This window comes from Lepisosteus platostomus, chromosome 21 (genome assembly GCF_059453375.1).
Source record: "Lepisosteus platostomus isolate fLepPlt1 chromosome 21, fLepPlt1.hap1, whole genome shotgun sequence".
NCBI lineage: Eukaryota > Metazoa > Chordata > Actinopteri > Semionotiformes > Lepisosteidae > Lepisosteus > Lepisosteus platostomus.
In genome coordinates, this window is record NC_142631.1 from 18,498,061 (window position 1) to 18,525,968 (window position 27,908).

The 27,908-nt window shown below is 42.1% G+C and overlaps 2 long non-coding RNA genes across 11 annotated transcripts; one reads left to right on the forward strand and one right to left on the reverse strand.

Moving 5' to 3' along the window:
* Positions 1 to 1,289: 1,289 nt before the first annotated feature.
* LOC148644178 (uncharacterized) lies at positions 1,290 to 27,768 on the forward strand. Of its 6 annotated transcripts, XR_015928817.1 has the most exons (13): positions 1,290 to 1,386; positions 13,055 to 13,172; positions 14,782 to 14,913; positions 15,028 to 15,448; positions 17,209 to 17,349; positions 17,507 to 17,674; positions 20,215 to 21,282; positions 21,702 to 21,789; positions 21,913 to 22,693; positions 23,903 to 24,618; positions 25,265 to 25,439; positions 25,770 to 25,811; positions 26,110 to 27,768. It is a non-coding gene; the product is annotated as an uncharacterized LOC148644178 (long non-coding RNA). The 6 variants fall into 6 exon arrangements; XR_015928813.1 differs by lacking the exon at positions 17,507 to 17,674 and having other exon boundaries at positions 21,702 to 22,693; XR_015928814.1 differs by lacking the exons at positions 1,290 to 1,386; positions 13,055 to 13,172 and adding an exon at positions 14,457 to 14,540 and having other exon boundaries at positions 21,702 to 22,693.
* On the reverse strand, positions 9,849 to 13,542 carry LOC148644179 (uncharacterized). Of its 5 annotated transcripts, none has more exons than XR_015928808.1 (5): positions 13,454 to 13,542; positions 12,085 to 12,243; positions 11,769 to 11,895; positions 11,102 to 11,162; positions 9,849 to 10,219 (listed from the first exon to the last, which is right to left on the reverse strand). It is a non-coding gene; the product is annotated as an uncharacterized LOC148644179 (long non-coding RNA). The 5 variants fall into 5 exon arrangements; XR_015928806.1 differs by having other exon boundaries at positions 9,849 to 10,235; XR_015928809.1 differs by lacking the exon at positions 13,454 to 13,542 and adding an exon at positions 12,712 to 12,801 and having other exon boundaries at positions 9,849 to 10,235.
* Positions 27,769 to 27,908: the final 140 nt, after the last annotated feature.

Below are 27,908 nucleotides of genomic sequence, written 5' to 3' on the forward strand. Positions count from 1 at the left end.
TGCAGCGCTCGTCCTGCCTGGTTTATCCACTCGACACAGAAACAAAACCCACTGCCGTCGTGTCTGTGGGTTTCTGAGCTCTCTTGTCTTGTTTGCAAACTTTTCTCCTGTGTTTATTTTACTTTGTTAAATAAAACGTGGTTGCCGGGGCAACGGAGCTGCAGTAGTTGTTGCCGGGGCGGGTCTGACCTCCAGCAGGTCAACAGGCGGCTTTTTTAATCTAATCTGCGAGAAAAACAGAAATTTAAGAAACCTTAGTCTAAAAAGCGCTGGCTGGAGTATTTTGTGGAAGAAACGGTGACTCGCAGGCTGTGGGACAGGACTATCAGGGACACATCAGCGCTGGACACCAGCCTCACACCGCTGGGCTCACTGGGCATGATCTGCAGGTGGAGGTGAAAAGGTGAGAGACGGCGGCGCAGTGGGTGGCAGCGCTGGGAGCCTGGACTTAGTTCCTGTGGTGTTGTCTGTGTGGAGTCTGCATACTCTGCCCCTGTTCTCATGGGTCTGGTGTCCTGGGGTGCTGTCTGTGTGGAGTCTGCATGCTCTGCCCCTGTTCTCATGGGTCTGGTGTCCTGGGGTGCTGTCTGTGTGGAGTCTGCATGCTCTGCCCCTGTTCTCATGGGTCTGGTTTCCTGGGGTGCTGTCTGTATGGAGTCTGCATACTCTGCCCCTGTTCTCATGGGTCTTGTTCCTGGGGTGCTGTCTGTTTGGAGTTGATTAAAACAGTGACCTCCTTCCTCTACAGATTTTTTTTTTATTCTGGTGGGATCATCTGCAGACTTGATTCCTTTCACAGCAGTAGATACACAGTTGTTAGCATAGGAGGAGTAAAGAAGAGGTGACAGCAGTGCTGGGGACCCTGGTATCTCTTCCACTGAGGACCCTCTGGCACAACCAGAGGTGTGAAATTGCCTCCATTCTTTGTAAAATTAAAGGTTTCTCTGGACTGCAGTCCCCTCCCGCTTCGCTTTGGATCTGCTGTGCTGTTCTCTACAACAGAAGACCCTTTGTTTGGAAGGAATGGGAAGCTAAAAGCAGAGTCACAATCTCTGATGCATCTAATCAAAACAGTAAGTTCTTTAAAACAACTAAAAAAAACTGTCATAAAGTAAAAACGAATTTGCAAGTCAAGGTGCACCACTTAAACCCCCAGTAAAACAAAATCCCCACCTGATCGTATCCCAGTTGAGGAGAAAGCCAGGGCTGCAATGCCAACCAGTCCGTCACTCCAGGTGTCCCGACACACGAGTAAAAACCTTTCCTGTTCATCACCTGTCAGTTTTCAAGTCAGAAGGATGGGCGTCTCCAGGCCGGTCTCTGCAGCTGAGGCTCTGAGGAGCTCCTGACAGACATTAGTGGAGCTTCGCTTTCAACACCACTGTGGTCAGTAAAGGTTTAATATTCTTAAACACTGAGAGCTGGAGTTTCTCTGAATGTTATTTGATCACAGCAGCCATGTTTCATTCACACCAGAACTCACAACACACACTAACAGTGCAAGTTAACGTGACCGTAAAAATACGCATTGTATTACATAATATATTTGTAAAGCAGCCTGAAGGTGCTGATTTCACAGGCATCTGTCTAATGTGCTGTAGAGTGGGCCTGCTGGACGATGGATGGACAAGTCGCCCCTTCCTGCAGATGCCGTACTTTGACACCAGAGGAGTGAAAACATTTGTAGAAAAGTCATTTTCAGATGCGTTGTGTTTTCTTTAGAGAGGGAGTCTTCATTATCCCCGAGGTGGATGTGTTTCACGGCAGCAGGCAATATATAGAAAAGCACACAAACTAACAACACACAGGCACATGCCCAAGAGTCATCTGTTGAGATCACACACTGTATTATTATTATTGAGAGACAGACTCACTGTCTGTTCCTCAGGCTGGGACAGGAGATCACACACTGTATTATTATTATTGAGAGACAGGCTCACTGTCTGTTCCTCAGGCTGGGACAGGAGATCACACACTGTATTATTATTATTATTATTATTATTGAGAGACAGGCTCACTGTCTGTTCCTCAGGCTGGGACAGGAGATCCCACACTGTATTATTATTATTATTGAGAGACAGGCTCACTGTCTGTTCCTCAGGCTGGGACAGGAGATCACACACTGTATTATTATTATTATTGAGAGACAGGCTCACTGTCTGTTCCTCAGGCTGGGACAGGAGATCACACACTGTATTATTATTATTATTATTGAGAGACAGGCTCACTGTCTGTTCCTCAGGCTGAGACAGGAGATCACACACTGTATTATTATTATTGAGAGACAGGCTCACTGTCTGTTCCTCAGGCTGGGACAGGAGATCACACACTGTATTATTATTATTGAGAGACAGGCTCACTGTCTGTTCCTCAGGCTGGGACAGGAGATCACGCACTGTATTATTATTATTGAGAGACAGGCTCACTGTCTGTTCCTCAGGCTGGGACAGGAGATCACACACTGTATTATTATTATTATTGAGAGACAGACTCACTGTCTGTTCCTCAGGCTGAGACAGGAGATCACACACTGTATTATTATTATTGAGAGACAGGCTCACTGTTCCTCAGGCTGGGACAGGAGATCACACATTGGATTATTATTATTATTGAGAGACAGGCTCACTGTTCCTCAGGCTGGGGACAGGAGATCACACACTGTATTATTATTGAGACAGGCTCACTGTCTGTTCCTCAGGCTGGGGACAGGAGATCACACACTGTATTATTATTATTATTATTGAGAGACAGGCTCACTGTTCCTCAGGCTGGGACAGGAGATCACACACTGTATTATTTCTCTCCCAGCAGGACTCGACATTGTTCTGATTCTGACAGGTTTGCGATATGATCTGTTTTATTGGTGAATAATGTTCGTCTTGTTCCAGAATATTTCTCACCGTGCGGCAGAAAGTGTATCTCTCTTTCCTTTTTTTCTTTCGGCAATGGGAACACAGCCTGTCCTCTCTGGACATTCGGGTCTTTGTCAGCCAGTTGCTCTGGCCTGATTGTGTCTCTGAACCTGTACTTGACAGGGTCTGTATCTCTTTGCTGTTTCTTAGCCTGGTCAAATATCCAGCTAGTGTTTATTGTGTGGATCGTCTGTTTAGGATTCTGTAGCATTCCAGTTTGGAGGATGTTTTTACTCTTTTGGATGGAGTATCTACAGGCTGTTTGTCCCATTTAGTGTAATCTTGCTCACTGAGGGGATCCCACACTTCACTGCAGTATAGGGTAAAGGGTTCGATTGCACTTTTGAATATTCAGAGCCAATTGTATTTGGGGGACTGATGTTGTAGAGCCTCTTTTTACTGCCATGGAAAGCCCTGTGTGCCTTCTCCTTCAGTGACTTCACTGCCAGGAAAACTCCCAGATGAACTGATTGTCTGTTAGAAGTATGTGTTTCAAAGTGTTGTTGTTCACTGTGAAGTTGTAACTGTTTTCCTGAGATCTGGATCTGTTCTGGGAACCAATGACTCTGGTCTCACGCAGAAGGGCTATCAGTGTCCAGGTTTGACAGTCCTGCTCCAGCAGTGCCAGGCTCTGCTGTTCTGGGTCCAGATGGGCTGGCAGTGCCCAGGTGTGACAGTCCTGCTCCAGCAGTGCCAGGCTGTTCTGGGTCCAGATGGGCTGGCAGTGCCCAGGTGTGACAGTCCTGCTCCAGCAGTGCCAGGCTCTGCTGTTCTGGGTCCAGATTGACTGGCAGTGCCCAGGTGTGACAGTCCTGCTCCAGCAGTGCCAGGCTCTGCTGTTCTGGGTCCAGATGGGCTGGCAGTGCCCAGGTGTGGCAGTGCCAGGCTCTGCTGTTCTGGGTCCAGATGGGCTGGCAGTGCCCAGGTGTGACAGTGCTGCTCCAGCGGTGCCAGGCTCTGCTGTTCTGGGTCCAGATGGGCCATCGGAGCCCAGGTGTGAATGTTATGGGATGTGTGGCGGTTTGGTAGGAAGCCAGTCGGACTCTAATGCAGGACATTGTGCTCAGTAAGGAGGGCCGGTTATCAGATATTCAAGATACGACAGAGTTCCTTACCCAGATTACTGTTCACACTGAAGCCTCGGTACCTGTTGGGGTCGAGTCTGTCTCCATTCTTACAGACGGGCGTGATCAGTCCTTGATTCCCGGCCTCAGGGAAACAGCCGGCCGTCAGGACAAGGTTGAGGAGTTTGAGCAGGCTTTGCTGCAGGTCTGAGCTGCAGTTGGGTCAGGTGTTGTTGACTGTGTCTTGGCCACAGTTCTTTCATGGTCTGAGAGTTGTCTGTTTGTGTATGTGCTTATCTTCTTTAGGGTGTGCATGTAGTGTCTAACCATCTCACAGTATCTGAGGCGCAGTTCAGAGTGGTGTGGTGTTGTTTTAGTTCTGGTAGTTCTCTTCAGTTGTTTCTGCACTCTGTATCAAACCATTTGATATTGTTTCTGAGTGTGTTTCATATGAATGTAGTCATTTTGATTTTAAGGCTAGTTTCTCAAAAACATGGTTTAAATTTATGCCCAACTTGTTGGTTTGATACAGAGCGTTTTGAAATGTAAGGGATCAAGTAATGGGTTTATTCCCTGCTATAAAGAGACGAAAGAAAACAATGTTTTGGCTGTGGAGCCTTCTTCGAGGTTTGAAATGTAGTTTATTTTGTTTGAAGTTTGTCTTTAGGGCTCTTTGGCATTCGTGGCTGTTTGGAGCCCATCTGTGTGCCTGGTGCAGGTCATGCAGCTGGCTGGGCTGTGTCAGTGTGTCCCTGTGCTGCTGTGTTCTCTTGAGCTGAGTGTGGCCTAAAAGTGAAGGCACTCTTACAGCACAGTCCATCACGCTGATTTCCCGAGCTGAGCTGACAGTGATCTTACTTGCAGTAGTTTTGTTTGCACCAGGTGGCAAAATCTTCTATAGTTGGCCCATGACCCCACACACCTGCCTGCAAGAAACTATTAACAGAGTTGTCTGCAAATCTGTGTCGTACTCGACTGGTAATATGTTACAAATTGTATACTGAACAAAGAGAAAGGAAGACCATACAGATCCTCAGGAAACACTTGTGCAAGAATGTAACTTGTGAGACAAAGTATTGTTGACTCTTAGCCCCTGAGTTCTGTCTGGAAGGAAATCAGCAACCCAACCGCAAGATTAAGATCAGCACCAAAATTAGACAGTAGTGTGGTTGCCAGTACATATGATGCCAATATTACGATTTATTTTACCTACGCATGAAAATAAAATGCAACTGTGAATTGTGATGAGTAAGAATGAAGGGATTGAATTCATCTTTAGTGCCCTGAAGGTAATTTGTTTTGCACATCAAAAGCTCAAACATGAAACATACATGACAATAATAAAACACAACAACAGTACAGTACCATAATACATATCAATTAGCTTGTAATGAGTTTATAACAGTAATAAGATTCCTACAAGCACTCTTTTCATTGTCCAACAACTGAAAGCTTTTAGGTATAAAGGAATAGTCCTCTAATATTTGATGTGTGAGATTATTAATATGTCGCTATGCTGGATATGTTGAGTCTGACAATTTTTAATATGACAATACTGCTACTACTATTAATAATACAGCATGGCAAGACTTCTTTCAGCCATTTCCCACCCCTCCACCTGGTGGAGCGGTGGCTCTGTGGCTAAGGATCTGCACCTGTGACTGGAAGGTTGCCGGTTCAAATCCCGCAGCCGGCAGAGGTATCCTACTCCACTAGCCCCTGAGCAAGGCCCCAAACCCCAACTGCTCCAGGGGTGCCGTATAAATGGCTGACCCTGTGCTCTGACCCCAAGCTTCTCTCCCTGTCTGTGTCTCCATGGAGAAAAGCTGGGGTACGCGAAAAGACGAATTCCTAATGCAAGAAATTGTATAGGGCTAATAAAGAAACATTAACATTATTATTATCATGTTAAACTTCCATCTCGTGTTTAGAACAGAAATGGGCAATCCTATATTACAAATACTTACCACCAGACAATTGAACATTTTCTCATAAATAATCCATTTATATTTTCACAACATAGTTTTTTTCAAGTCCACAGTGCACAGGCTTCAATTTTCCTGTGCAGTATAGCCCTATATAAGTGTAAGTAATTTTTAATTCAACAGAAGCAGTAGGACGAGTGAAGTGCGCCCTCTGTTGGCCGATCGGTGGAATTAAACTGGAAAAAGAAATTCTGATTTTTACATTGATGGGCCAATGGCGCCACTTGGTGGCCATAAAGCAAAATTTCACCTTTTAAAGTTTTGAACAGAATATTCATATAATAGTTTTTATTTTTAAAAAAATATTAATTAATAGTTTATTAAATTATTTAAAACAATCAAGAATACAATACAAACAAGAGTACATTTCATGACAAAGCAGCGTCAGGGGTACATGTTACAAAATAAATACACATTTTGAAAAAAGTTTTTACAAATTAAATAAAGATTATCTACATCAGTTTCATATTTTTACAATCTGAAATAGTCTGCAGATTCTCCTTTACATCCATTTTAAAGTGCTCAGACAAAGGATTCTTCCCAGACCACTTAATTTTGTGTACATGATAATGTGACCTCCTAATAAAGTTCATTACAAAGGATAGTTTTGTATCATTTTTGATGGGGCTGGAATTGAACATGATGTATTACTTCAGAACAAATATCAATATTGGTCTCTATTTTAATATAGGTTTGAAACTCAGTGCAGACAGGTTTTACCCTGGGACATAACCAAAATACATGTTGAATAGTTTCAGGGCTACAGTCACATTTATCATCTATATCAGTGGTTCTCAAACTTTTTGGACCAAGTACCACCCCTAATCCAACCAAAGCATCCAAGTACCACCTACAAGTCATTATCTCATAGGAACCCCAGAAATTCTCAATGACCAACATGAGTGTACGTGCCCATACTCACAAATACATATAATAAATATTATAATAATAAACTTTATTTGATATAGCACCTTTAAAGGTGGCTTCTCAAAGTGTTTTACAGAAAAAAAAACATTAACATTATAAAAAAGCACCATTTCAGTGAGAGGGGTGTGCCTGTTTAGTTGAGCAAAGGAGATGTGAATTAATTTTTCGAGCCTTGATACAATTCACAACAGAGTCTAACAGATATTAAATTGTCAGGCATTTTCTTGACGGCTAAGGTCTCGCGGTGGATGTTGTAATGCGTACATTAATTTCTGGAGCAACCTCTCTAATTCGTGCAACTACACCGTTATGTCGGCTTGTCATTGCTCTAGCACCGTCTGTACAAACTCAGACGCATTTTATCAAGTTGAGGCCATTCTCTTCGATAAATTTATTCAGAAGCTGAAATATGTGCTCTCCTGTAGTTCCTGTTGGTAGCGGTTTACAGAACAGAAAGTCTTCATGGGACATACCCTCAAACTCGTATCTAACGTAAACGAGCAAATTGGCCAAATCGACTACAGACTCATCTAATTGCAGTGAAAAACATCTGCTCATCTTAACGTGCTCTATCAGTGTACTTTTGATATAATCCTTCATTTCAATAATTCTATGAATGACTGGGGGAGGGGGGCAGCAGGTCGAGCTGTTTAGCAGCCTTTTCTCTACACATAATACGTGTCAGCTCTTTTGCCAATGGTAAATAAGGTTCTTCAAAAATAGTGTAGCTTACCTGCTTTAGCAATCCGCAAGCTTGCATTTTTCCGCATTTCCGTTTTTATTTCCGTATTTATTTTAAGTTTTTATTTCATGCGCATGGGAGCGAAACACAGAGACGCTCGGTGTATTTTTCTCAAATTAGAACAGTTCTTAAATATTTTTTTGTTATCACGCTTTCGTGTGTTCACAAGGTTACCTGCGTTCGTAGCACGTATTTCTATGCATTCCTGTGTTTACAATGTTGGCATTGTTCCAAAATCACGCACATTCTCCTTTCTCCCTATTTGCTGGAGATACAGTAGCTTTTTTTAAATACAATTGGTCACTTGCATCCGTAGCACACATTCCTATAGAGTGGTATAGAATTACAGAGTATCTCTTGTGTCCACTGCAGTATTAGCACGCACTGTATCGTAGTACGTAGGCTGCGTATTCGACACATATTAAAATACAAAATATTAAAACCCGTCCCGATTTTTCAGTGCACACTACACAGTTCCAGGGTCATTTGGCGTACCATCTGGAGGCACTCCACGTACCACTGCCGGTACGCGTACCACAGTTTGAGAATCACTGATCTATTTTAATTTAGAAAACTCTTTCATGTTTAAATACAGTGGTCACCTCTTAGGATCCCAAGAGCTTCTGATCTCTAACTAGTTTCAGGAAAAAAAATCATTTTGAATTTGTGCAAAAAGTGGAAAAATATAAGGAAAAAGGAATATGAGATAAATAAAACTTTAATAAGCTGATGAACTGCTTTCCATTGAAAATTTCCATCCATTGTCTAACGGCTTCATCCACTCAGTGATTCATTGTCTCGTGTGGCTGGTATAAGAGACGTACTGAAATCGATTGCCAAAAGGATTTGTAAGTCGGTGATGAAACAGTACCAATTATTTTTCAAGTACTTACATTTCTGAAGTACTAAAGCCATCAAGTTTTTCTTTGGTAATGTTTTTTCATGTAATTATTTGCATGTAAATGAGAAAACATGAGACAATCCCTGTGTATGAGTGAGATCTTTAAAAATAAAATGCTACTGCAATGCCAGCTACATTATTAGGTGACGCTTCCAGTGAATGTTCACTTTTACACCAGTCTAATGAGGCTCAATCATTTTATGCTGATATAGCGTCTTTCAGGCCAGAGCATGCTCAAGGCACTTTATAACAATGTTCTGTAGGCAGAAAAGAGAAAGAAACAGGCATACTTGAGTAACTTAAAGAAATAGTTTAAGAATGGTAAAGCCTTTAGTTACAGGGACCCTAGCTTATGGATCAGCCTCCTACCCCATGTTCGGGAGGCCGAGTCAATCTCAGTATTCAGATCTAGACTGAAGACCCATTACTTCAGCTTAGCCTACTCACACCTTACATTATAGCCTGCTGCAACCATGGCTGGTGGTGCTGCTGTACATGCCACTGTGTGTCTCTGTGTTGGTCCACCAGGTAGATACATTTGTTCTGACCCAACTATCCTATTCTCCTCCCCACATGTCCAGATGGCGCCCGGATGTTGGATGCTGCATCACTGCCATCGAAACACAAGGGATATTGTGAATATAGCTATCATGTAGGAGGAATTTACTGGTTTACAGAGATCTGCATGGAGTATTGACACATAGAAGACATGATGGATGGATGGATTAATACCCTCATTAATTTATTTCTTTTTTTCAAAATGATATAATGTTAGCATGCCCAAATTGGGTTGGTCAACCAGTTGACCTTGGACCCCTAGAGTTTTTTTTCCTCCTTACCAAGGAGTTTTTGGTTCCTCTCCTCCATTGTCTTCTGTAATCACACAATGTCTGGTTACTTGCATTGTTAAGCACCTTGGGGCAACCTTATTGTGAAAGGCGCTATATAAATATAAATTGAATTGAACTGAAGGCCACTGGAAGCAGGTTGAGGTAGATGAAAACCGTACCCCCTGTTGTTCAAGGGGGTCAGAAAAAGTATTCCCCTGCTGTGAGGGGCTGCCGTTGAAAAGGCTCGATGGGGAGAATTAATCCAGAGGGCTGTGTGAAAGAGCCCTTTCATTTCCTCCCACTGATCCAGTTGTATTTTAATGGCTTTGCTCTAAAACCACACTTACTGCCCAGGGTTCTTAGTACAGTCTCTCCCCAGTCACTTTGAGCAGAAGTGAAGCCTCTGGCTCCTCAAACTTTGGACAATCACTTCAATTTTTATCACTTTCTGCATAGTCCAAGTCTAGCAATTATAATTTGGACCTTATTAACAACAGTAATTTCTTTAGCCAGTCCTAGTGCTCATTAAGAGATTTGTCTTATGGTTGAGTAGGCAGTGAGGATCATGATAGCTCACTCAATACTCTTCTTCCACTGTTCATTCTGGTTTACTTGTGAGTCTGTTGGTTGAGACCTGCTAATTTCATTGGATGGTTTACATTGACGTAAGAATGAAATGTGCCTGCACTAGAGGAGCCCTGGGGTCCTAGAGGATGAAGGCTGCCTCCCAACGTAGATTGGAAACTCAGGCAAGAGAACCAGCAGAAAATAGGCCAGAGCTCCAGGGCGAAGGCCAGGAACCACAGTGCAGACTGGAGTGCAGGTTTGGAACTGGGAGCTGTAGTGCAGAGTGAAGGCCTGGAGAAAGAGCAAACTGGAACAGGAGATGCAGTGTAGAGTGATATTGCCAAGTTAAAATTGAACCCAGGGTTGAATACGTGAGGAACTCTGTTGTACCTTAATTTTTACAGTCATCCACTTTTGTATATTTTGTTTGCTTTTTACATAAGCTATCGCACATAATATTTTTAATTAAGCTTTAATGCAAACACACTCTTTAATTGTATGTTTAAAATTCACAATATGTATAAATACATTACTTCTCTCTGAAAAAAGGTAACCTACTTACATCTAGCATTTTCAAATTTCATGGTGCAAAACCTACCACTATCAGAAAACAACTTAAACTTGATAGGTTAGTCTAGTCATGAACATTCTGAGCAAAACCATTTCTCCTGTATTTTAAGGAAGGTTGTGTGGGACTGGGCAAAAGAGAACAGTGGAAGAAGGTACATTTTAATATGTAAGTGGAGTTGAGTATTTTTTCCCCCAACTGCTTTCTCATACTTTTTTTGTACTCTGAAGACAAACATTTGAGGTAAAGCAGTTGCCACATTGTCAACGATTGGTTGAGCTCTGTGGGCTTTGCCCTAGCTTTTGAAATCACTTCCACACAAAAAATCACTTTTCTTCCACCCAATAGGTACAGGAGATCTAAATTAAACTGCAGTAATTAAACTGGGTCTCAATTCCTCCTTACTGATGTCAGCCTTCATTGAGGTGCACATGTGAAGCTGCTACAGATCCAGAAGACAATATTGATCTTGGCCACCTTGTGGATTTTGTAAAGAGTAGTGAGATTCTGTCAAGGTCAGACTGGAAAGGCAATGGAAAAGCTTCATTTCTAAAACAGTCAGTTAACTATATAAACAAAACAAACATTTAACCAATGATAGTTACCATTTTAAAGGACTGATGGCTTGTTTCAGCATAGGCAGGCAGTTAAACTCCAGATTATATCCTGGAAAGACATGGGTGTGAACTTCTACTTGACACTTAATCTCATCTGGCACTGCCACCACATGCTGGTTGTAGTTGCAGGTAGTAGGTATGTATTACTAGTACCACAGCAGCTAAAAAATCATGTTTTAAACTAGTAAGTGCTTGAGGAGGAAGCTGTCCACGTTTTTTGGTTGTAAAGGAACAAGAGAGTTAATTGCAAAGTGAACAAGATTGGTTTCCACTGCTGAGCCTTAAAACCGGAAGATAATTTTAATATTGCCTATAGAGCACTATTCCAGTAGGAATGTGTCCAGCGTTCACCTCCACTTCCCCCCCGGTTTAATTGCAGTACTGAGCCCTTGGATTAACACTTGCAGTGTTACATGTTGCACTCAAGTAAGATGGTAAAATTTATAACTTTTATAAACCTAGAATAGTACACTTGCCTATGGAAAAAAAGACAATAGTAACAGATTAAAAAACTACACCATTGATGAATCAATCACTTAAAATGCCATTATAGTTCAAAACTTGGCATAAACTAGTATGTGTTGTAAACAGTATTACACAGTTATAACCTGTGCAGTTGAATCTGTGATTCAGGGAAACTAGTACATTTACTCACCTTTTCCATGCTCTACACGAGATGCAAGTGTTACTAAAGAACAGTGTGCACCAGGAAGAAAGCTCTGCATCACGTTTTGCAAAAATGACAGAAGCACTGAAGATGAACCACCTCCCAGGGTTTGATGCTGTACATGAGGTAAGGAAAAGGGATACTATTGATAGGCCATTTGAAGTTTAGTAGTCAAAGCCATAGTCTATCCTTCTCAAGGGTAGAGGTACACCTATATCTGTATTTTATGGTTGTTCAATTAAGGAAAATTACAAATAAGTTATTTTGGTTATATAGCTTTTGTGTAATCGCATAAGCATATTACCCAGCCCTTTATTGAAAGAACCCAAGGCGTCTGCCTCCGTGATGTGGCTAAGCACTGTTTGGGACTCCCACAATGGCAGGAGTACAGCACCTCCTGTTCTCAGGATCACACTTCACAGGGGTCCACGGGTCCTCCTTCCCAAACCCTGGTTCATTCCAGCTGGGAAATGAAGGACAAGGACAGCAGCTCTGGTTAACACTGCTCATTAGGTGCCAATTCTTTAAAAAAACATGGAAAACCTGAAGAGTAAGTTTGTCGGGCCAAGACAGGGTATCTATGCTCTATAGCAGTAGTTCCAAGTCTTGGTGACCTGCACACCTTTGGGACTTTATTTAACTTACAATATATTACTTTAAATCTCCAACATGAGTAAGAGCAGGGAACAAACCAAAGTCAATGAAGGGTTTGATTGTGTAACTAAGGGCTGAGCTGAAACAAGGTCAACAGGAACAGGATTGGGAACCACTTCTCTAGAGTTAAGAGCCACTGGAATTGTTTCCCAAGATTCAGGAAAAGTTATTTTCAATAAACTGGGAAACCCTCACTTTGGTGGGCAGGTGGAAAGTGTCATAGCTTAACAGAAGGATTCCACATGAAGGAAAATGGACACTGCTACAGTGTACCTACCCAGCTCACAGTATCCTGACCTTTCCATCAGGAACAGGCACTCCAGTCAGTTTACTAGAACCAGCCAAGTGAACGAATCTAAGAGCCCCCACTCATTAAAAAAGTCAACTAGAGAAAAACAGCACTTGACAAAGAGGCTTGTCCCAAAAACAGCCAGATGTCACCACTTTATAAATGCTGAATGAACACAGGAGCAGTGACTTTTTACACCTTAAGCTGGGCTGGCACCTCCACAAGAAACCTGAGTAAAACCAGTTTTCCAAGCAAAAAAAAAAGCCAAAATCAATTGGAAACAAAAAGAAGGCTTCACAGTTGAAATGTGTTTTCTTTCTTCTCTTTTCAGCATGGAATACGCATATTACTTGTTCCTTTGCAGACTGCGCATGCTGATGCAGGTACCCACCTACAGTATCAATAGTCCACCAGAGATGGCTTCATGCAGCTCAGCTGCTTTCTACCAGGTAATCAAGAAAAGTATACTAGTTATATTTTACCTATGAAATATAATGATTATACTATTATAGGAATGCAAACTAAATGGTCATAATCAAGTGTTTGATTAAACAACCTTGTAAAAAGTCATTTAAATCAGTATTTAGCAACAATACAAACACTTGCTGCTCCAGTCCAGGAGTGGTAGTCCCCTTTAACCCGGGAAAGTGAAAAGCCAACTAGTTCAGCCCTGTAAACTTAAAGCAAATCTCAAGAACATATTCTACCCCACAGAGCAGCCTGTACTCACCCCTGTTCTGAACCACTGAATGGAAACAGGAGCAAAGGGAGTAATCTGTTTTATACCCTGAGCAGGGCTGGCACCTCCCCCTTGGAATGTAGCAAAAACAGAGGAGCAAAGCATCCACAGGTGACAGTCGTAGTGGCTGTGAAACAGGTTTAACCCACAGTTAAAAGGGGTGTTCCTTAATGTCTTTTTATAGGACCATACATGTGAATAAGGATTTAATTGTACTTGTGTATATAACAAATAAACTGAACTGAATAAAAAAACAGCCTTGTAAACACACACATATGTAGGAGAGATGAGTTTCTAGTCATCTGCAGATATAAATGTGAAATTTAAGAGCCCAACCATTACTTATTGTACTCCCACCATGTTCATTTGTCAAATAAATTAACTTTTTTAATTAATGTTTTTTTTTCCTCAGGAGTGTAGGAGTGTTATTTTTTCTTGTGTTTTTTTTCTGTGTGATTAGTGATGGTTTTGACCAAATAAAATTTTATGTTAAGTTAATATCAAGGTTGCAGTTATGTTTTGTTACACAACCAAACATGTTGTGTTTATATATGTGATATACAGTGTGGATATATATATATACACTTTGAACATTTGAAATTATATTAAGGACATTTTAAGGATCTTGAATAATTTGCAGTTTGGCTTCAAGTCACTTTTCACCATTTATGAGTGAAATTTGAAGGGATAAAAAGGTGGTTTAATCACTAAGAAACTGCAACTAATTGAATAACAGGAGCAGGGTGCTATTTAACAAGTGTTCTTGGTAGTCATTTGGAAATTAATTTGGCTTTGGGATGAGAGATCAATAGGTTAGCTGGCTAATGCTTGTTTGGTCGTTGGAAGCAGGTGTGTGTTGTATTAGGAGCGTTGGGGGTTTGGTAGTGGCCCTTTGAGGAGCCGTTGGGATTGGCCCCTGGTGAATTAGCTACAGCCGTGAGGTCATCATGAGGCTTTTAACAAGGCAGCCCAGGAGGGTGGGTGTCTGGCTCTCTTTGTCTCTTACTACAGCAGGTAAAAGAGAGGCTTTATGTTATTAGAGTGGTGGTTGTTAGTTTTTAATGTCATATTATATAAGGTAAATTATTTTGCTATGCTTTTTTTAACCAGGAGTTGTTGAAGAATTGTAAAGCTTTTGCAAAGATGTGTTTTTAAAAACTTTAAGAAGTGTCAATACTTGAGAGTATGGAGTGAAGTTAAGATTAGTGTGAAGTCTCTATTTGCTTTTGGTTTAGACAATTTTTAGTTTTCCCCAACACTTATACATTTTGTTTTAGTGTATGAAACTCTTGTTGGTAAATACTGTGATCTCTTCGTAGAGCTCAAACTGGCAACAGGAAAGGCTTTATATCCTGACTTGACAGTTTCACTGGGACATCAGGGAAGACCCTTCTCTGTCCAACATGCTGATGTTCCAGTCTCTGCTGGACTGTAGAAAACTGGAGATGCAGGTCAGTGCGGGGTGAGCTCTTAAGGCTGGGAGAAGTCTGTATGGCACTTGTTCTGGTCCCCTCTCTGTGGCAGTGGGGTGGCCATCAGTGTTTTGCTGCCCTTGTCTCCTTCAGGTGCTGTTCTGAGAGGCAGATGGTGACAATGAGCACATTCACTTGAGGAGAGGATGCTGGTGGAGTTTCCAGATGAGATTTTGTTGGAACGGTGTGTGGAAACTGCACAGACCAGCTTTTTATAAGGCTGTTCAGCAGTGGTTCTGATTGTCTGTGAGTTAAACTACACTGCAGTACTCGGAGCTTCTCAATCCCTGGCCATCTCAATGCACAGTATGGAGACACCGCTTGGAGAATTGTTCAGAGGAAGCTCACTGGCTGGCTAAAAGGATACCCACTGTGTGACCTGTTGATGCCCACCTGTGCATATTGAAGTCTTGTGGTTTTAACAGTGGAAGGTGAAGAGGTGCTGCAAGCAATCCTTGAATATTCTGGATGCCCATGGATCTTGAGCAGTTGTAAAGGTAGTGTCTAGGAGGAGGTGAGTTTCACTCTTGTATCCTGTTTTTTTTATTTATTTTTACCCTTAAGAATTGGCTTAGTGTTAGTTTTGGAAGACTTCTGGTGATTTTTCTATCATGTTTGAGTGTTGGTTTAATTTGAGGTGTAGGTTTTCTTATCTTCTGGGTGCTGTACTATATACTGACATGTATAGTACTAAACTGGTACTGGGAGTAAAAATTCTTACTGTTTCAAAGTGAAGAGGATCAAATCTAAATCTCTACTTCAGGTTCTGCTGTTGGAAGGGTTGACTAGGCCTTTGCTCCTAGAGGGATGACCTTTATTTGCCAGGAATGTGCAGATGTGGTACACTGTAGACAGGATGCTTTCTCTTCAGTGAAGATCTGCTTGAGGAGTTCTTAGTTACTAAACCAAGACAACAGCTGTTAGGGGACCCTGTCAGAGCTGCTCAGTGAGTTCTCTACCACCCAGGAGTAGAGACCGGGGTGACTGTGTGTGGGGCAGCTCTGGGCTTGACATTGCTTGATCCTCCTTCAAAGGTAGGAGTGGCTTTCTGTTCTGACTGCCACTCTGCACACCAGCCTTGGGGTGGCTGTTTCTAGGAGCACCTGAGCCACCTGGCTGGTTAAGCTATAACTGACTGTTCCAGGCAGGAGGGGTCCCTGATTTTACAGCCTTTGTTTAGTTGTAGTTGCTGGGGTTCTTTGTTTTTTAACTTAAATGAAGTGGTAAATTAGGAATGGAAGTCCAATACTGAAAGTGTTGTGCAAGCACAGGGAAAGATCTGGCTAAATTATTTTGCTAAGGGTACCAGTGAAAAATAGATTCACAGTATGTGAGATTTATTTCATGGGTGCACACATGTAAATAAATCTAACATTGACTGAAATTCTGAACTGAATTAAATTAAAAAATGGGGAAACCTATGCTCCAGTCTAGTGTAAGGTGGACTTCCTGATTTAGCCCAGTGAGGCTGTATTTTTCCCCATTATCTGCACTAAAAGCCATGCTGTCAGAGGTTTAGTGCAGAAAGGGGAGGTATGAGTTTCTAGGTGATTGAAGTGGTATGTATTCTCTTGTGAGAAGGGAGAGAGAGCAGTATGGAAACTTACTTGTGCTGGAGGACTTCATTGTTTGTGCTCCTGTTTAAACTGGTTTTATACTGCATATTTTTCCCTGGCTCCTGTGTATTGACCTGTGACCATACAAGATACTATGGTAGTAAACTATTTCTATTTTTACACCTCTTAGAATACTTGAATGACTTGATTAGGGAATGTTAAGCTTAGTTTTACCAATGGCTTGTTCTGCATATGTACAAGCTGTAATCTCCCTAATGGTATAGAGCATGCTGTAGCTGGAAGGCTGAAATCAACTTTAAGTGTTAAAAATCAAACCGTTCCCCTCTTATGGAACTCCAGTCAAGGCTGCTGCTGTTGGTACTGAAGCTGGTTAATGTTTTTGGTTTTGTACTGCTGTGGAACCTAATTATTTTTTTGGAGGTGGGGGTGGACTTTCTGCTCTTTTTGTAGTAAATGCAAACTTACTGCACCTCTTTCGTTGTGTGTCGAGGCATTTTCTTAAAGCATTGTCCACCACTATTTGTTTGGGTATACAACTTTGAAATGTCTGTCAATTCTCTGTACTGTAAACTTGTTACTGTTTTTATGTAGAAGTACTGGTAGTTTTATTTAGGTGTGCATTAGATGTACTTGTATGTACCCTATGTCCAGATGGGGAAAAATATCTTCCATTAACTATTTTTCCCCTTTACTTTAGGAATGTTAGTCTTCTGTAAATTGACCTAAAGATCTGAGTATTTGTGTGGCACGGGGAAGCAAGTTGAAGAATTCTAATCTCTTGCCTCAGAAGTTTGCAAGCTAATGTCAAGGAAGAGAAGCAAGGGCATCTATGTCCTGGGTGAGCAGGACAAGGATTTGTTTTGTTTTTTCTTACAGCCAGTAAGGATCCAGCATTGAGGGTTAGGATCCGTGATCCATCAGGATTGGGGTGGAGTTGAGTTGGATGCACTGAATTTGATTCATTGTTGTTGTTTGGTGCTACATGTTTATTCTAGTGAGCTGTTGACAACCGTTAATGAATATTGCAAAAGGATCCAGTTTCCCTGGACGTCTGCCGTGTCAAAGGAAGAATGTTGAGGAAGCGGAAGGCTGTGTCTATTTCAACTATTGCCTGAATCCCTGACCTTGGCTGCTCTGTGATGGGCAGTTTGCAGAAAATACTGGTCAGTAATCCAGTCAGCCAGAGTCTTTAATGCTGATCCAATTATTGCTCTTAACTCAAGTGCACTCTTGTGGCCAAGGTAAAGGTGAGTTTGAAGGTACGTAGAGGGGAGGTGTAGGTCAAGATCTTTTGGTGTGGATTGTTAATTGATTTTAGTACAATGATCAGTGTTTCCCAATCCCTGGCAAGATTAATCCAGTGTGGAGAAACAAGATTGGTGAATCCTGTTCAGAGGGAGCTCACTGGCTGGCTAAAAGGATACCAGCTTTGTGACCTGTTGTCCATTTGTGAGTATGAACTTGAACTTGAACTTTATTGCCATATGTAACCGGTACTGGTACAATGGAATTCTTACTTACAGAAAGTCTCTCGATTATAAAACAAGTGTAAAAAACAAAACAAAGTGCAAACAGTGCATCAAGACAATGTACAAACAAACAATAGACAATGTGCAAGTAAACATGCAGACAGTTTGACTGTGAACAATACAGACGTGTAAACAATGACTGGAGACGTACAATTAATAAATTACAATGAGGTAGATGGTGATGGTGTAGGTGTGGTCCGAGGGGGATGGCTAAATGTGTTCGCCAGTCTCACTGCTTGTGGATAGAAGCTATTGAAGAATGGAAGTCCTCTGCTTTGAACAGTGGGGAAAGTGAAGAGGTGTAAGCTGTCCTCAAGTTTCCTGGATGCCCATGGATCTTGGAGGAGATGGAAGGGTAGTGTCTAGAAAGACACTGTGCCTGGAGACAAGGTGGGTTTCACTCACCCAACCCCCCCTCTTGGATATCTTCTGGTGGCAAATGACATGGTTTTTAATGTGTTAAACCTTTTTGGCTTTCTTTCTGGGTTTGTTCCCTGCTTGGTTGAAGCTCTCCTACACCGTCATGCACTGAACTGGCTGCCATTCTGACTCAAAGACTGAATTACTGCATTGTATGGGATTTTATTTCATGGGTGCACACATGTAAGTAAATCACATTGGATACACTGCAGTACAACCGTGACTTGGCACACTGCAGACTCCTTACTGGTTGAGGCTCTGAGGAGATGGCATGTCAGCCAGGTTCTCTTGATGGGTGTCGGCACAGGAACTGCTCTCTTCAAGGGAGAGGAACTGCACTGGATCTTTTCCTTGTGGAAAGAGCCCTGGACTGGGGGGTTTTCTCTGCTCTCTACATTGTTTCCCTGTTAGCTTGTCCTGGGCAGGTGCTATACTGAACATTTTGCAAGTTCAGCGCGATCCTGGATTTGGGGTTGAGCTTCCTTAGTATTTCTGAAAAGTGCTGAGGACTTGGACTAAATCCTTCTCTCCATTTCAGGATCTCTGCTGTCAGAAGGGATGAGCAGGCCTTGGGTCCAGAAGGACTTAGTGTGACAACATGCAGGGGTGTCAGTTGTACTTATCTGTGATGGAGTCTAAGAGTGGAATCTGTTACTCTGTACCCATATAGTGGTAGGAGATGTGAGCTTAAGGCGAATGGACACCTCCTGCTTGAATCTTTTGGTTTTACATGCATTGTATCAGTTTAAAACTGGTTTGAATCAATGGGTAGTGCTGTGCTTGCTCCAGATAAGGAATTTTTCAGACTTAAGACCTCTGCCTTAAAGTCTCTTGCTCGGCAGTTTCCATGCTAGTTCCTGGGACCATAAAGTGCTGCATGTAATTAAGTCATATGGAAAGAATTGTCTGTACTGGTTAATATTTCTGCTTTACTTCAAGTATGTTTCAGATATCATACCTTTCTCTAGTCTTCCCAAGCTGAAAACATGGTTAAGTAATTTTGTTCCTCCAGTCTTGTCTTATTTTAAATAAAGGTTAATTTCCTTTTTAGTTTGAGATAACTAATGGATAATAGTGGTGGGAAAGTTCTCTATGGTTGATTGTAGTCCAATAATTATCCAAATCTCATCTGATTAACAGATGAGGTGGTAAGTGCTAGTTTAGTCATTGGAAGCAGTTGTGTTGAATTGGAAACAGTGGGGGTGTGGAGGTGGGACACTGAGCACAGGTTGGGATTGGCTCCTGTTAATCGCCCTGAGGAGTTTTATAAGGCAGCCCTGGAGCCAGTGTGTTCCCAGCTGCAGCAGGTGAAGACGCTCCTGTGATTTGTGGTGGTTTTTTACTTTTAAAATGTTAGTATTACTGTGGTAGGTAAGAGTAATAGCTTCTTTTGAGGTTTTAATTTTTCTAGATTTTTTTTTTGCAAGCCAGTGTAATCAGATGTACTGTAGCCCTGAGCTTTATTGGATGAAAATAGTGTTTTGTTTTAGTGATCATTGATCCTTTTATGTGGTGAATTAACTAATTGTATGGATAAAGCTGAGGTGATGCATCTGCTCAATTTTTTTTTATCAGCTTAAATTAAGACTCACAGACTGTAAGGCAATCATCCCACTGCCTGAAATTCCTGACCCTAACCTATAACCTGCACCTTCAATGCTGACCTGATCATTGATCCTAACCCAATCAGTGCACCCATGTGGCCAAGGTAAAGGTGAGTTGCAAGTCAAACTTTTTGTGCATTTGGTCAGCAGTGATGTGCTTCCCGGTCCCTGGCCAGCTGTATGCACAGTGTGGAGTGACAGGCCTGGAGAATCCTGTTTCGAGGAAGCTCACTGGCTGGCCGAAAAGATGCTAGCTGCGTGACCTGTTGATGCCCTACCGTGAGTATAAAGTGCAGAACTTTAAAACGGGAGAGCGAAGACATGCTGCAAGCTGTCCTTACATTTCCTGGATGCCCATGTATCTTGGAGCAGTTGCACTACCCAGAGCAGAGGTGAGTTCACTCTTCTCCTGTCTTCCCTAATCCAAACCAAATTTGATGCTCTAACCATTTAGTATTGGTGAGTGAGCTTCTCTTTCGGATATCTTTCATGTTGCTTAGTCCAAATTGATCAAACAACCCCCTCACTTGTAAGAATTTTACAATGGAGGAAAAGGTACTTTTGGTGTAGGCTTAGTGTTAAACTCTTGAACCTCATTGCAACATGCTATCCACTTGGAAATGAGGTGTAATTTTGGATTTGTCTTGTCTCTTTTGGGTGATGTTTGCTCCTTGATTGGGTGAGGCACTGACGTGCACTTGACTGGCTGTCATTCTGGCTCTCAAAGACTAAATTAGTGCTTTGTATGTGATTTATTTCATGGGTGCACACGTAAATAAATCACTTTGGTTCAATTGTGACCTGATGAATCAGACTCCTTACTGGTTACAACTCTGAGGAGACAGCATGTCAGCCAGGTTCTCTTGATGGGTGTTTGCACAGGAACTGCACTTGCTCCCCTGTGGCACGACAGTGGACTGGGGGGTTTCCTTTGTTTTCTGCAGGGTGTTGTCCTGTTGGTTTGACTTGGACCCTGTTGGTAGTGAAAATGCGGACTTGACTGTTTCTAAGAAAGGAAGAGGACTTGGGTTAAATCCTTCTCTCCATTTCAAGCTCTCTGCTGCCAGTAGGGATGAGAAGGCTTGTGCTCCTGAGGGAAGACCTTTCATCACCAGGAGTGGAGCGCAGATGGGGCCGGTCTCTTTCTATGAAGGTCTACTGGAGGAGTGGGGAGCTTGTTCCAAGTCTGAATGTCATTGATAACATCAGAGGATTCAGGTTTGACTACAATGTGTACACTAGCTACATGGGGAACATTTTCATTGGGTACAGTACATACACCTGGGTACTCTGGGTTCACGTACAATTGTGTAGACTGTTGTATGGGGTATATTTATGTGTACTGGGCAGATGGCTTTTGGCATGGGACATAGTGTTGTATGACAAACTCTTGGCTACTTCTAGTTTGTACTTGAAGTTGAAAGACCCTGTAATCAGGGTCAGAGATGCAGGACAATCTGAAAGCCAAGCATTCTTTAGTTTACTGCATGGAAAATTGAATATTTTGAGAATCTTTGATTTTGCAACTAATTTTAACTGTAGCAATCCGTTGGGCATCTTCAGTATTCAAGCCAGTGTTGTGATGCAAGATAGTGATGTTGAAATACTTTTTTTACACTGTGTATTCCAATGAGCAGGTGACAGCTGTCAGACTGAGAACGGGGGAGTAGGAAGCATTACTGCTGGTGAACTTGGGCTGCGCCGAGTGAACAATGTGAGCTGAAGGTAAGCAAAGGAGAGATTCAGGTCAGTGTGAGGAGAGCTTTTAAAGTTGGGAGCAGCCTACACAGCACAACCTGGTCCCCTCTGTGTGGAGGATGGGAGTGGTTAGTTCTGTTTCTTTTACAGTTGGTGCACGTGGCAGTGGTTGAAGACAAGATGCTCCTAGTCTCAAGAGAAGAGTGTCTTGGTCTCTGGAATGTTTCTGTGATTTAGGGTGGAATGCTGTGATTTGTGCTCCCCAGTCCCTGTCCACCTGAATGCAAAGAGTGCTGATGGACGCTTCCATTGAATAGTATTGGCCGTCCGAAAGGATATCGGGAGTGTTCTGTGAGTATTAAACACGTGGGAAGGTTGTGCAGAACATTGTCTAATCATTGGTGAGTTTTGGCATTTTGCACCTTGTGACTGGTTCTCTACACTTTCCCAAATCAAAGATGACTGAAACATCAAACTATAGTGTTTGATTAAATGCATCTTTATATGGAGTCAGGTGTGAGTGTCTTGCTAGCAAATTCCAAATGCAATGCCTTTTCACTTTTGTACTAGGCTTAGTTTTGGGATTCACTGGGCAAGTTTAGCTTCCTGTTGAACTGTGGGTTTCTTTATTGTAGGCTTTTGTTTTGATGTTTCTTGCTTAAGCAGTTGTAGCACCAGCAGCCTCCTCCTCTTGGAGACTCCTTGGAGATGTTTTCAAACAGTGAAATACCATGTCTGAGACCCAGTCAGATCAGTGAGTTCCTTACCACTCAAGAGTAGATTGGGGAGGTTGTGTGGGGCAGCTGTGGGCTTGACACCACTTGAGCAGCTTTCTTTTCCGACTGCTGCTCTACACATCAGCCTTTTGATGGTTGTTCCCAGGAGCAGCTGAGCCACCTGGCTGATTGAGCCAAAGTTGACTTTGTTCCAGGTAAGAGGGGACTCTGATGTAGCCTGGAGCTGCTGGGGTTCTTTGTTTTTTTTTTAGCCTTAATGATAGTGTCACTGTAGCATAAGTACTGGTTAATCAGGGGACGGAAGTCAAATACTGAAAGTGTTGTGCAAGCACTGGGGAGGATTTGGCAAAATTGTATATGGTATGACTGGGGAAATTAGAGAATTGTCAGTATGTAAGATTTATTTCATGGGTGCACACATGTAACTAAATCTTACATTGAAATTTTAGAAGTGAATTAAGTAAATTAAAGGGGGAACTAAGAGTATGGTGTCTTCCTGATTACCCAGTGAGACTATTCTGTGAATGTCCAGCAAAGTCCTGTCAGAGGTTTAGTGCACAAAGGGGAGTGAGTTTCCAGCTTATTAGAAGTGGTTGTGTACTGTGCCTTGTGAGGGAGAGAGCTACATGAAGACTGTTGGACTTTCTTATACTGGATGTGTACTTTAACCATGAGCACAAACCTGTTATTGGTGTAAAACTGGCTGTGAAACTTGGTTAAGTGGTTCTGCTGATCTTCTAGAAAGCTTTTTTTAAAGGTGTTTCTAGTCATTGAGGAATATGAGGCTTAGTTTGACCATGGGTTAATCGGTATGTGTTCAAAGTATTCTCTCCATGATGGTCAAGTGTGTGATGCAGCTCAAAGACCTCAATCCACGTGGTGCCCTATCAATCAGTTTCGAGTACTATGTACTCTTGTTTCAATTGTTTAATTTGTTTAAGCTCTAAAGCCTTTTCACCTTGGTTAAGGCTGTAGCGGTTTGGTACTGAAGATTGATAGTGTTTTGATCTCATACTGCTGTGGATCCTTGCTGTTTTTGAATTTTTGTTACTTTTGCAAAATCAGAAGTGGCTCGTCTCAAATTGAGTTTAAGGCAAATTCTGCTGCACTAGGTATGCATTTTTAGGGTCTCTTGAAGATTGAGATTGACAATTACTATTTTATTTGGCTATGCAGCTTTGCATAATCAGTTCTGTTTTTCGGTAGTGGTGGTTGGATTTTAATGATGGGTAAGATGTGCAGCACATCTACGTGGTGAACTACTTTAAATGGATTTGGTAACAATCATGTATCTTGGTTATAAGGCTCAGTTGGTTAAGCTAGAGGTTTTTAATTGGGTGTCTCAAATTTTCTACTTTTTTGCTTTTGCAACCGATTTGACTAGTTTTCATTTCTGGTTTCAGCCAGTATCCAAGCTAATCTCAAGGAAGTGAAGCAACAGCATCTAAGTCCAGGGTGAGAACTGTCCTGGAGTATTGCAACAAGATCCAGAACTGTCAATGTTAGTGGTGTCTGTGTCCATGATGCCATGCTGCATGATGGTCCAGCTCAGAAGAGAGGAGGCTAGCTTTGTCCTGAGTAAGGTGAGGTGATCCACCTGCTTCAAGTTCTCATCTACAGAAAGTCCCGAGCCTCTGAATAAGGTGGAAAGAGTGGTGGGTAAACCAATCATCCTACTGCCTGATGACGTGCTTGGGCTGTAACCCTCATCTTCGGTGTGGATATGTTATTTGCTCTCACTCTAATCGGTGCACTCTTGAGGCCTAGGTATAGGTGGGTTTGAAGGTAAGTAGAGGAGGTGCAAGTGTAGCTGTTTTTCCTGAGATGGGTCAGCAGTGATGCAGATCTGTGCATTTGATTATAGTTCAATCAGTGCTCTGCAGTTCCTGGCCAGCTGAATGCACAGTGCAGTGACAGGCTTGGAGGACCCTGCTCAGAGGAAGCTCACTGGATACCAGCTGTGTGACTGGTTGATGCCCATTGGTAAGCAATGAAGTCTGTGGTTTGAACAGTAGAAAGTGAAGAGGTGCTGCAAGCAGTCCTTGAAATTCCTGGATGCACATGGATCTTGGAGCAGGTGCAAGGGTGGTGTAATAGAGGACATGTCCCTGGAGCAGAGGTGAGTTTCACTCTTTTCCGGTCTAACCTTATCCATTTCAAACTTGATGCTATATAACCTTTTAGTATTTGCTTGTTAGAACTGTTTACTGAAGCTGAAAAGTTTCTTCTGGAGTAGGCTACATGTTAAGCTCTTGGATCTCTTCTGGTGTAGAACGTCACGCTTTAACATGCTGAACTGTTTCTAGAGGTGAAGCTTTTTTGGGCTTTCTTCTGGGTAATTTTTCCTCCCTGTTTGGTTGAGGCATTTGTATACTAATGTGCACTTGACTGGCTCTGTAAGGCAATTACTGCTTTGCATCGGATTTAATCACTTAAATACCGAGCAGTACAATGGTGACTTGGCACACCAGCTGCTAACTTCAGTTTGATTTCTTGCTGGTTACAGCTCTGTGGAGACCACATGTCAGCCAGGTTCTCTTGATGGGTGTTTGCACAGGACCTGCTCTTCTCCCAGGGGAGGAACTGCACTGGATCCTGTGCCAAGAACCCTTGACTAGGGGGTTTTTCTTGGCTCTCTGCTGGGTGTTTTCTTGTTGGTTTGTCCTGGACAGGTGCTGCATTGTTCATGTTGGGAGTGGAAATGCTGGCTTGACTGTTTCTAAGAAGTGCAGAGGACCTGGTCTGAATCCTTCTCTTCATTTCAGGCTCTATGCTGCTAGAGGAGATGAGCAAGCTTGGGCTTCAGAGGGAGGTCTTTTCATCGCCCAGGAGTGGAGCACAGATGGGGCTGGTCTCTGGGGTCTTTCAGTGAAGGTCTGCTAGAGTGGTGTGCTTGTCTGAAGACTGCAAGTTAAAGGCAGCATCAGAGGATCCAGTCAGGTGAGTGAGAAGTTCTCATTTTGAGTACACTGGGTACTTGGGGGGGGTTTCATTTGAGTACTTTGGGTATATGTTGATTTTGTTTAGGTACAGTTGTGGAGATTGCATGTCAAGTTAGATAATTGAGTATATTGGTTAGGCAGCTGTTGGCATGTGCATGGGAGTTGTATAGTACAAACAACTTTTTTTTCTTGCCTAAACTTTTTTACACATTAAATGAACATGAAAGATCCTGTTATCAGAGGAATGTGGAGGAATCTGAAACTCTGCATTTTTAATGAGGAATTGCATTTTTGAGAATGTTAACTGTTTTAATTGTCTTGTCTTAAGCTAGCACACCTAGGAGGAGAAGCAAGTGGATTTATGTCCTTGGTAAGTATTCAAGAACAATTTAGTTCCTCAAGGTTGAGGGAAGGGAGAGGTTTAATTGGCTGTTTTTGGGAACTTGTGTGGGAATGTTAAATGCTTTAAACAAGGTATTAGAAATGGACTTGAGTTCTGCACTCTGTTTTTGCTTTATCACATTTTAGGGTGGTTTTGTTGGTTTGTCCTGAAAAGGTGGTACTGAACATTTATAGTAGTTAAGGTCAAACTGGGTGTTTGAAGTGGAAATGTAGGCTGGACTATTTCTGACTAGTGCAGAGGACTCGGTCTAGTTTTTTTTTTTCAGGTTCTTTGCTGTCAGGGGGATGACCAGGCCTTTGCTGCCAAGAAGACCTTCACCAGGACTGGAGCCCAGATGCAGCAGACTGGGTAGTGGGTTCTGTCTGCAAAGATCTTGATGAATCTGTTCCCATCCCAGAAGCCAATGGGCACATCGGAGGATCATTAAAGCTGCTGTAGAAGTTTCTAATGACAGGCAAAAAAATGAGGGGGGGGGGGGTCTTTTTTGGGTTAATTGTGGGCTGGAAAGAGGTTCAGGTGCTGTTGATGGTCCAACAGGAGCTGTGAAGCTCTGAGTGAATCTCTGCACACCAGCCTTGTAATGGCTGTTAGGACCTTGGCTTGTAACTCCAGCACCTGAGCCACCTGGCAGGGAGGAGACAGTGACTTTTGGTGCAGAAACAGAGAAAGAGTTCCAAGTTTTGTAACTTGGTAGCTACTTTGCACATTCTTAGCCATTTTGAAAAGAGTTTGAGAGGCTAAGGTCAAGCAATGATTTATTTGCATGGGTGCACACATGTAGATAAATCTTGCCTTGGCTGTAGAGTAAAAGTGAATTAAACCTATTAAGTAGGGATGAATAAAAGGAAAACTAATCCCATCCACTCATTTAGGAAAAGTTTACCGGAGTGTGGCTCTTTTTTTGGTACCTGCACAGAAAGCTCTTGTCATGGGAGAGGATTTTTGTTTTGTGTTGTGGCTTTGTAAATACTTTGCCAGAGAATGTTGTCGTCTATTGAATGTCTTTTTGTCTGTATGGGATGTTAATAAAAAAGTACCAATTTTTTTTCTTGTACCACCACCATCAACATAAGTTGCTGTTAATTATATTAAGTACATTGTGCCACTGGATCTGCTTTTTCATGTAGTTTTTATTTGGACATTTTGCTCCCTAATTGATTGGTTTAACAATTGTTTTTTTTTTTACTACTGGGGAGGTTCAGGTCCTACTTTTTGGGTACATTTGATGTAAGTAGAGGATGTTTATTAGCATTCTTTAGGCATCTAAGCTTTGGTATATATTTTTGGGCATTGACAATGTAAAGCACAAAACTTTAATGGTTTGGGTTTATGAAAGTTATTAGATTTTGCCCCTGGGTGGTTTGTGCCTTGTTCAGTTGTGTAGAAATGAAAATGTACTTTATTTTCTTTGTAATGTAGAGGTTTTTAGAATGAAGGTGTCATTGGTTGTGATGGGCTCGGCTTTGGTTTTCTTCAGTTCTCATGTTTTACTTTGGGGTTTTTTTTGTCTAGCTTTGGCTTCATTTTTTTTTGTGTGAACTTTTTTGCAATTACCTTGTCCTAACATGTTATCAACCTTTGTGTTCTTTTGTAGTATGTTTTGTCATCTTTTGTTTTTTGCTTTTGGTTGTAGTTCCCTAGTGTATTGAAGTGAACGTAGTTGAAGTTGTCGGGTACATTGGTCTTTGTATTAGAAACACTAGTTTAGGATGGGCAAGTGCCTTTGTTTTATATGGCTGGCTGGGGGTAGTTAAGGTTAGCCAGGGTTTCAGATGCCAAAGACCCGAGTGTTTTGGGTTTTTGTTTGGTTGGCTTTCTCACTATTAGCCAGCCTCATTTTGTTTTTCTTTTACTTGGCACTGCTCTAGTTCCATGTTATCCTGTTTATGTACCAGTCACTTTAAATAAATCTTTTGCACCAAAACTTGTCATGCTTTCTAAGTTTTTCACCAGAAACCCACCAACATCCAAAACCATCCTAGAAGTTACAACTTAGGGTTGTAACAGGCACACTGGACACCCTCTGTGACTAGCAGTACCATCCCCTATAGAGGGAGTTTTTAC